This window comes from Bos grunniens, chromosome 18 (genome assembly GCF_055505025.1).
Source record: "Bos grunniens cultivar Pamir isolate PY7600 chromosome 18, Bosgru_T2T1.0, whole genome shotgun sequence".
Lineage (NCBI taxonomy): Eukaryota > Metazoa > Chordata > Mammalia > Artiodactyla > Bovidae > Bos > Bos grunniens.
The window spans coordinates 52,772,006-52,781,117 of record NC_141182.1 but is presented as its reverse complement, the minus strand read 5'-3'; the positions used below and the strand labels follow the sequence as shown (position 1 = coordinate 52,781,117).

The 9,112-nt window shown below is 47.9% G+C and overlaps 2 long non-coding RNA genes across 2 annotated transcripts; one reads left to right on the top strand and one right to left on the bottom strand.

The window, feature by feature from the left end:
- Positions 1–1,643: 1,643 nt before the first annotated feature.
- Positions 1,644–3,871, bottom strand: LOC147354018 (uncharacterized). The gene is made up of 2 exons (XR_015146172.1): positions 3,612–3,871; positions 1,644–2,858 (listed from the first exon to the last, which is right to left on the bottom strand). It is a non-coding gene; the product is annotated as an uncharacterized LOC147354018 (long non-coding RNA).
- Positions 3,872–3,922: 51 nt separating this feature from the next.
- Positions 3,923–8,506, top strand: LOC147354017 (uncharacterized). The gene is made up of 2 exons (XR_015146166.1): positions 3,923–4,388; positions 7,123–8,506. It is a non-coding gene; the product is annotated as an uncharacterized LOC147354017 (long non-coding RNA).
- The last annotated feature ends 606 nt before the right edge of the window (positions 8,507–9,112 follow it).

Genomic DNA, 9,112 nt, shown 5'->3' with positions numbered 1-9,112 from the left:
CCGCAGCCTACAAGGCCCTGCACCTTCCCTGTTCCCCCTTGGCCTCACCTCCTCCACTCTCCCTGTGTTGACTCCACTCCTGCCACACTTAACATTTTTATTTATTTGGCTGCGCTGGGTCTGAGGTGCGGCAGGCAGGATCTTTTAGTTGGGGCAAGTAGGCCCTTAGTCACAGCACATGGGATGTAGTGCCCTGACCAGGGGTGGAACGTGGGCCCCCAGCCCTGGGAGTGCAGAGTCTTAGCCACTGGACCACCAGGGAAGTCCCTGCCACACTGGGTTGAATCTGCTTTCCTTCCTCCTGGCCCTTGGTTTGAAATGCTTTCTCTGCCAAGCTCCTCTGACCTTGTGATAGGCTGAGTAATGCTCCCCAAAGAAATCTGCTACCCTCATGGTTCAGGCGGTAAAGAATCCGCCTGTAATGTGGGAGACCTGGGTTTGATTCCTGGGTCAGGAAGATTCCCTGGAGGAGGAAATGACAACCCACTCCAGTATTCTTGCCTGGAGAATTCCATGGACAGAGCAGCCTTGTGGGATATAGTCCATGGAGTTGCAAAGAGTTGGACACGACTTAGCACGCAAAGAGGTCCAGGTCTGAATCTGACTTGAGAATGGTACCTTGTGTGACAAAAGGGACTTGGCAGAGGCGATGAAGTTCAGGATCACGAGCTGGAGAGACGATCCTGCATGATTTTGGTGGGCCCTCAGTGTAATCACAAGCATCTTTATAAGAAGGAGGCAGAGAGAGAGCTTACCCCAGAAGAGATCGTGAGATGATGATGGGAGTGATGCAGCCACAGCCCAGTTAGGCTGGCAGCCGCCAGAAGCTGGAAGAGGCAAGGAATGGATTTTTTTTTTTTTTCCTGGAGCCTTCAGAAGGAACCAGCCCTGTGACCCCCTTGATTCAATCTCTGTAAAACTCATTTCTGACTTCTGATCTCCAGAACTGTAAGGGAAGGCATTTCTGCTGTTTAAAGCCGCTGAACTGGTGACAGTTTGTTACAGCAGCCACAGGAAGCTGATACAACTGTGACTACCATCCCAGGGAGGTTGCTTTGGAGCCTCCACCTAAATTACATGCTCTGGTGTTTCTCTCTCAGAAACCACCCTTTTTCCATCTGGGCTTCATGACCCTTTGTCATGACTTTGTAACGACCTCTTAACACCTGTCCCCTGCTCTGGGCTGTAAGCTCTGTGAGGTCAGGCTGTCTCCATCAGAATATGGTCTTGTGACCTTGCATGGGGCCTCTTGAGGGAACACTATGGTCATTGTTATTCAGTTGCTCAGTCTTTGCGACCCCATGGGCTGCAGCCCTCCAGGCTCCCCTGTCCTTCACTATCTCCCGGACTTTGCTCGAATTCATGTCCATTGAGTCGGTGATGCTATCCAACGATCTCATCCTCTGCCACCCCCTTTTCCTTTTGCCTTCAATCTCTCCCATTGTCAGGGTCTTTTCCAATGAGTCGGCTCTTTACATCAGGTGACCAAAATATTGTAGCTTCAGCTTCAGCATCAGTCTTTCCAATGAATATTCAGGGTTGACTTCCTTTAGGATTGACTAGTTTGATCACCTTGCTGTCCACGGGACTCTCAAGAGTACATAGTCAGCAGATATTGGTCAAATTCATCCATTCATTCATTTATTAAACTCATCAAGTATTTATTGAATACCAAGTATTTGCCTGGCACTGTTCTTGGAATTGGGGCATGCAGACAGTGATTCTGCCCCCGTGTCACCCCTTATTATGTTTTATTGTTTGCTTTTGATCGTTTTGGCTGAGCCACACAGCATGTGGAATCTTACTTCCCCAACCAGGGATCCAACCTGCCCCTCCAGCATTGGAAGCACAGAGTCTTAAACACTGGACTGCCAGGGAAGTCCTCTGTTGCCCCTTATTATGAACTGAATGTTTGTGTCTCCCCACCCAGATTCATATGTGGAGGCCCTAACCTTCAATGTGCCTGTGTTTGGAAATGGGGCCTATCGGGAAGTAATTAAGGGTGGGGCCCTGAGCTGATAGGATTAGTGTCCTTAGAAGAAGAGACCCCAGAGAGCTTGCTCTCTTTCTGTCTCTGTGAGCCCACAAAGAAGAGCCCAAGAGAGCACAGGGTGATGGGAACCCAGCTGCAAGCTGTAAGAAGAGGCCTCAGGTTAAAGTCTGCCTTGCTGGCCCCTTGATCTTGGACTTCCCAGCCTCTTGAACTATGAGAAAGAAACATTTGTTGTCTAAGCCACCCTGTCTGTGGTATTTTGTTACGGCAGCGGGAACTGACTCAGACACCTTCCAGCATTCATTGTCTCTCAGTTGTTTTTTTCTTCATTCCACACTATTTTACTTATGACATCTTATTACATCTGCGGTGGTTTAAGAATATGTCTGCAACTTCTTTGACAATCTTCCCATTGAAAGGTGGAGAGGAATTCCCCTCCCCTTGAATGTGACTGGAAATAGTGCCTTGCTTCTAGCTGGTAGAGTATGGCAGAAATGGTGGTATGTGACTTCTGAGACCAAATCATGAAGGCACAGCGGCTTCTCTCTTGTCCTCCCATGCAGTCACTTGCTTTGCAAAAATCCAACTGCCTTGTCGTAAGCCTTCTGCAGAGAGGGCCATGTGGCAAGGAACTGAGGCCTCCTGCCAATGCTCATGTGAATGAGGCAGGAAGTGGGTTCTCAACCAGTCCCAGTCAAGCCTTCAGATGACTGCGACCCAGCCATCTTCTTAACTGTACCCTCACCAGAGACCTTGAGTCAGAACCACCTAGCGAAGCCACTCTTGGATTCCGTTTCTTTTTTTTGGTTGCAGCAAGCAGCATGCAGGATCTTAGTTCTCTGACCAGGGATCGAACACTCGCCCTCTGCAGTGAAAGCACAGAGTCTTAACCATTGGACTGCCAAGGAAGTCCCGGCTCTCGAATTCTTGACTCACAGAAACTGAGATAATAAAGCTGCCGAGTGTTGGGGTAATTTGTTACAGAGTAAGTAGATACTGATACAATAAGTCTACTGTGCGTTTTGTTATCTGGTGGAGAAAGTCTCCTTATTATTATTACTACTATTTATTGAGCACCTACTTTGTGCCAAGCACCGATTTAAGGTGCTAGTCAAAAGAAGGAAAATCCCTGCCTCATGGAGCTCACAGTCTGGTGGAAAAGACAGATAATGAACAAGTGAAGGAAGAAATATAGAATGTGGAGTCCCCTGGAGGTCTAGTGGTTAGGATTCAGGGCTTTCACTGCTGGGGGACTGAGATCCCAAAAGCCCTTTGGTGTGGCCAAAAAAAAAAAGGAAAAACTATAATATGAAGATATGAAGTGGTGGGTGTATGTGTCATAAAGGCTCTGAAGAACAAAGCTAGACGGCATTGAGTGTTGGGGGGATCTCCTTCTAAAGAGATGACATTTGGGCAGAGAATAGAGTGATTCAAGAATCCATGGTGAGAATATTCCCGGCAGCAGGAAAGGCTGGTGCAAAGGCCCTGAGGCAGGAGTTGCATGGTTTGTTCAAACAATAACCAGGAGATCAGTGTGGCCAGAGTGGAGTGAGAGGGAAAAAGAGGAGGAGATAGACCGTGATCCAAAAGGGGAGATGATTCAGAAAGGTGACCTTACCTCTGCGGGCACCTGAGACCTGCTCCTGATGGTCACCACGTCTGTGGTCAGCAGACGAGTGAGGCCCTTCGGCTGCCCTGGTCCTGTGCAACCTCGAGGGGCTGGGATGACCCCTCTGGACCCTGAACAGTGTGTGCTGACCAGACTCCCCACTTGGTTCCCAAAGTCCAGGCTTGGCACCCTGGTGCCAGGTACCCACCTCTTTCACCATTGTTCTCCTGCCCACTTCCTCCTTCCTATTCCATCCTCACCTCTCTTTCTCCTCTCCCCCCACCCCCCTTTCCCCCTCCTTCTCCCTTTCTCTCTCTCACCCTCCTCTCTCTCTCTCTCCCTCCTGAATCAACATTCCAGCCCAGGGGAGAAAAACAGGGCAGGCTTCCTTCCTCTGCCTGGCAGAGCTCCAGAGCCTGACTGGGCCATTGTGTGTTTTGGCCTCAAGGTCATTGCCACCCCCACCCCGCCCCTCCCCAAGTCAGAAAGGTTACTTGAGAAAAGGCATCTTGGGGGAGCAGGGAGGGAGGGGGCAGAGAGAGGCAGAGACTGCATTGGATTTCTGCTTGGCTCCCACCCACGGCTAATGGAATCCGAGGGTCTGAGAGGACCCCAGCACCCTCTGGGCTTTGTGGGGACGGGGTGGGTAGTGGGGGTGGGGGAGAAGGGGAGCAGTTATGAGGCCCGTGGGGCAGAAGAGGCCCCATCTCAGCCTCCGGTCTGAACCCTGCTGTGTGATCCTGGGCCAATCCCTGGCCCTGCCCCTTCCTGGCTCAGGGACTGTGGGTAAGTTGCCTCCTACTCTTTGTGCCTTAATTTCCTTTTTTTGTCCGTCAGACAGTTCTTGCATCTGGGTCCCCCAATTTTGCAGCTGACAAAAATCACCCAGGCTATTTATTTTAAAAAATCCAGTTTCCAGGTCCCTTCCATGGAGACAACACAGATTTCCTGGGCCCAGGGGGAGACCTGGAAGGTATATTTTTAATAAAGAGCTAGGAGACTGGAGAAATAGAGCTCCATTTCACAGGGAGGCGGTGAGGCGCAAGCCAGAGGATCTGTGTTGAGGACACATTCCCCCGGCACCTGTGATAAGCAGCGTTGGGATTATCTTGATATTTTTAGATTTTCTTTTTGTTTTTTTTGTTCTTTTGTTGTTGTTGTTGTTCGCCACATCACATGGCTTGTGGGGTCTTAGTTCCCCAACCAGGGATGAAACTCTGGGGCCCTGGCAGTGAACATGCTGAGTCCTAACCACTGGACTGTCAGGGGATTCCTCGTTATCTTTTATTTTTAAATTAAAAAAAAAAAAAACCTTTCAGCATCAGGATTCTAACTGTACACATGTATTATTTTTCTCATAAACTATTTTCAGATGATTACAGTTTTCCAAGAACATCCTGTATTCCGTAAAATGAGGGGAACCTGTGTTTTTGTGCAGTCACTAAACTGTGTCCGACTTTTTGTAAGCCTATGGATTGTGGCACACCAGGCTCCCCTGGCCTCTGCTATCTCCCAGAGTTTGCTCAGATTCATGTCTGTTGAGGCGATTCATGTCCACTGAGTCGGTGATGCTATCTAACCATCTCATCTCATCCTCTGTCGCCCCCTTCTTTCTCCTTCAATCTTTCCCAGCATCTGGGTCTTTTCCAAAGAGGTGGCCACTGTATTCCAGTCAGGTGGCCAAAGTATTGGAGCTTCAGCTTCAGCCTTCCTATAAATATTCAGGGTTGATTTCCTCTAGGATGGATGGGTTGGAGCTCCTCACTGTCCAAGGGACGCTCAGGAGTCTTCTCCAGCACCACAATTCAAAAGCAGTAATTCTTTGGCACTCAGCCTTCTTTATGATCCAATTCTCACATTTGTACATGACTACTGGAAAAACCATAGCTTTGGCTATATGGACCTTTGTTGGCAAAGTGATGTCTCTGCTTTTTAACACATTGCCTAGGTTTGTCACGGGGGACCTTGTGACATAGGCTTAATTAAGCCCCCCAGGAAGAAGCCGTGACAGAAAAATGGTTATTGTTGGCTTATCCATCTGCATGTTGCCCAAACTACCACCTGAGTGAGTTAAAAAGCATTCACCAAGCACTTAGGTAACTAAATTCTTTCCTTATATTGGCTCATTTAATCTTTTCAACAGTCCTCAGAGGTGGATACTATTATTATCTCTGTCTTATAAGTGAGAAAAGTCACTTTTCCTGGAGTCCTTCGGCTCAAGTGTCTGCTCTCAGTTCTGTCTGGGCTCCGAGCCTGTGCCCTGGCCTGGCCGGCCCTGCAGAGGAGTGACGGAAACTCAGCTAGCTTCCTTCCAGGAGCCGTGGGACCTACGGGACCTGGAGCGAGGTTTTTGGCTCTCTGGGTCTCAATTTCCTCATCTGTAAAATGGAGGAACTGCCGGTAATTACTCAGGGTTCTTGTAGGAATTCATTGAGCTAGAGACACAAAAGGACAACATCAACATTTGAGATATCAGGAGCTATTGCTGTTTCCTGCGCCCAGGGCCCCTGCAGTGGGAGGGCAGCGTCAACCTCGGGACCACCAGGGTCAGCAGGGTTTAGTTGCCGAGCTGTTTCCGACTCTCTGTGACCCCCAGGTTCCTCTGTCTGTGGGATTCTCCAGGCAAGAATCCTGGAGTGGGTGGCCGTGCCCTACTCCAGGGGATCTTCCCGACCCAGGGATAGAACCCATGTCTCCTGTGGTCTCCTTTACTGGCAGGCAAATTCTTTACCATTGAGCCACCTGGGAAGCTTTGTTGCTATTTTTCTTTCCTGGACTGTTAAAGAGGGGAATTGGACTGCTTGGAGGATTCAGTCCAGAAGCCCAGATAGGCCTAGGGGGACAGGAGACTCGGACCTGGGGACATCTGAGCCTCCACACCCTGAGGATATGGGATATGACTTGACCTAGAAAACTGAGCTGCCACCCCTTCCCCTCCTTTGCCCCTCCTGCTGGCCTCATTCTCCACTGCACAAAGCAAGCCCTGGCAGAACACCACCCCAGTCTTTCCCAAATCCTGGCTACTATATCTGGGGCTCCTTCCCTTTGGGCTTAGGTGAGAAAGGCCATTTTGTCCAGCTTGGGAAGTAGGAGTTCCAAGGTCTGTCATGGCAGAGCCTGCCAGCTGCCTACCTGGGATCCATTCTTTCCTGTCTCTGAGAGCAGGACCCTGAAGTTCTTTGGAGCAGTGATATACCCAGGGAAAAGTCTACATGTCCCAGCCTCCTTTGCAGCTAGGGTGGCCACATGACTAAGAGCTGGTCAATCAGATGTAAGTGGAAGTTGTAGGAAGGGACTTTGGGGAAGGTTCCTTAAAAAGGGCATGGATTAGGACTTCTGTGATGGTCCAGTGGTTAAGACTGTGCTTCTGCTGCAGAGGGCATGGATTTGATCCCTGGTCAGGAAAGTTTCCCGTGCCATGCAGTGTGGCCAAAAAGGAAAAAATGGGCAGGTAGGGGGCACAGTCCATAATCAGGCATGGAGCTGCTTTTACTTTTTGTTCCCTTCTTTCTGCTTCCAGCCTGGAACGTGGATGAGGCAGCTGTGGCTCCAGCAGCCATCTTGGACCATGAGATGATCAAGAGAATGAAAGCCCCATGCTAACGATGATGGAGCAGAAAGACAGAAAGGGCTATGTTTCTAATGACACTGTGGCGCCATCATCCCAGCTCTGCTTACGGTCACCTTTTATGTGTGAGAGAAATAATCTTCTATCTATGTAAGCCGCTCTTAAACGTATCAGTTTCTCTTTTATCTTGTATTCTAGTGTTGTCTTTGTTCGTGTTATGTCCAATCTCTCTTACTGGCCACTGAAGAAAAATTCTCACTGATATATATGTCACTGACTCTTATGTGAACTTGGAGGGGTGGGGTGAATATGGACGCTATTTCCCATTTTGGGGCTGGATAGTGTTCTTGGGGTTGAGAGTATGGGCTAAAATCCATCCTCACTTCCTAGCTGTGCCATTGCCTGGAAACCTCATATTGGAGAACACTGATTTAGCCAGTAGCTTTCAACTCCATGGAATTCCCTTAGTGTCCACTTAGGTAGGGAGAGTCACTGGACAGAACTTTTAGTTCTCTCCTTCCTTCATTGGCCAGAATTGGTCACATGACCACCTGAAACTGCAAGGCAGTCTGGGAAAGTGAGTATCTGGCATTTTCAGCTTCCTTTAAGGGAGGCAGTGCCTCGGTCATAAAAGAGCAAAGAGGAGTGGCTGCTGGGGAAGTATCCACATACTCTTCCCTCGTTATATATATTTATTGAGCATCTAATCCGCTCTACTTCAATCAAAAGTTTCTTTTATATATTAGTCTTCTTTGTCTCTTATCATACTTGCCAAAATTTGTTGATTTCTCTGGTATTTTCAAAGAGCCAGCTTTAGGTTTTATTGACTAGCTCTGTTTGATTTTATATTTCATCAATTTCTGCTTTTACCTTTCTTAATTTCTTACATTTTTTCTTTGGTTTATTTCATGGACTTCTTCTAGTTTCTTGAGTGGTAACCTTATTTTGCTCAATTTCAAAATCTTTTCTTTTTGGTACTCTCAATGTATTTAAGCATTTTAATGCTATCATGCTGCTCCAAGTGTGGCTTTGATCATATCCCATAGTTTCTATATATAATATTTTCACTGTCATTTGATTTTGGTTGCTATTTTACATTTTAATTGCCTCTGTAATCCACGTGTCATTTAAATGCAAGAATTTTTTTTTTTCAACAGTGTGTAGAAAGTTGGTGGTGGTGGGAGAAGAGGGCTATAGCTTTTGAATTGATATCTGCTTTTATTGCATTGTGATTTAATATATTAAAAATGTTTTAAAAATAATATATTGATATACCATGTAAGCTTGCATTTGAAGAAAGGGCTCTGAGGCTAATAAAATGGTTTGGAAAACTCTAGTCTATTCTAGGTCTTCCCTGGTGGCTCAGATGGTAAAGAATCTGCCTGTAATGTGGGAGACCTGGGTTTGATCCCTGGGTGGGAAGATTCTCCTGGAGAAGAAAATGGCAAGCCACTCCAGTATTGTTAAGTCCACACCTTTTTACTGGTGGACAAATGGAGGGTCTAGTGAATCCATAGCAATTGAAGGGCTCTAGCCCAGATTTTAGAACCCTCATTCTGGGTGCCTTTCACCACTCACCATCTCAGCTCAACATGCTGCTGCTAAGTCGCTTCAGTCGTGTCCGACTCTGTGCGACCCCATAGATAGCAGCCCACCAGGCTCCCCTGTCCCTGAGATTCTCCAGGCAAGAACACTGGAGTGGGTTGCCATTTCCTTCTCCAATGCATGCAAGTGAAAAGTGAAAGTGAAATATCTCAGTCGTGTCCAACTCCTAGCAACCCCATGGACTGCAGCCCACCAGGCTCCTCCGTCCATGGGATTCTCCAGGCAAGAGTACTGGAGTGGGGTGCCATTGCCTTCTCCCCAGCTCAAGGCCATACCCAGAAAGGCTCTGTCTTGAAAGTTTCTGAGAAATCGCTCTACTGAGTTTTTCCATCCCTGC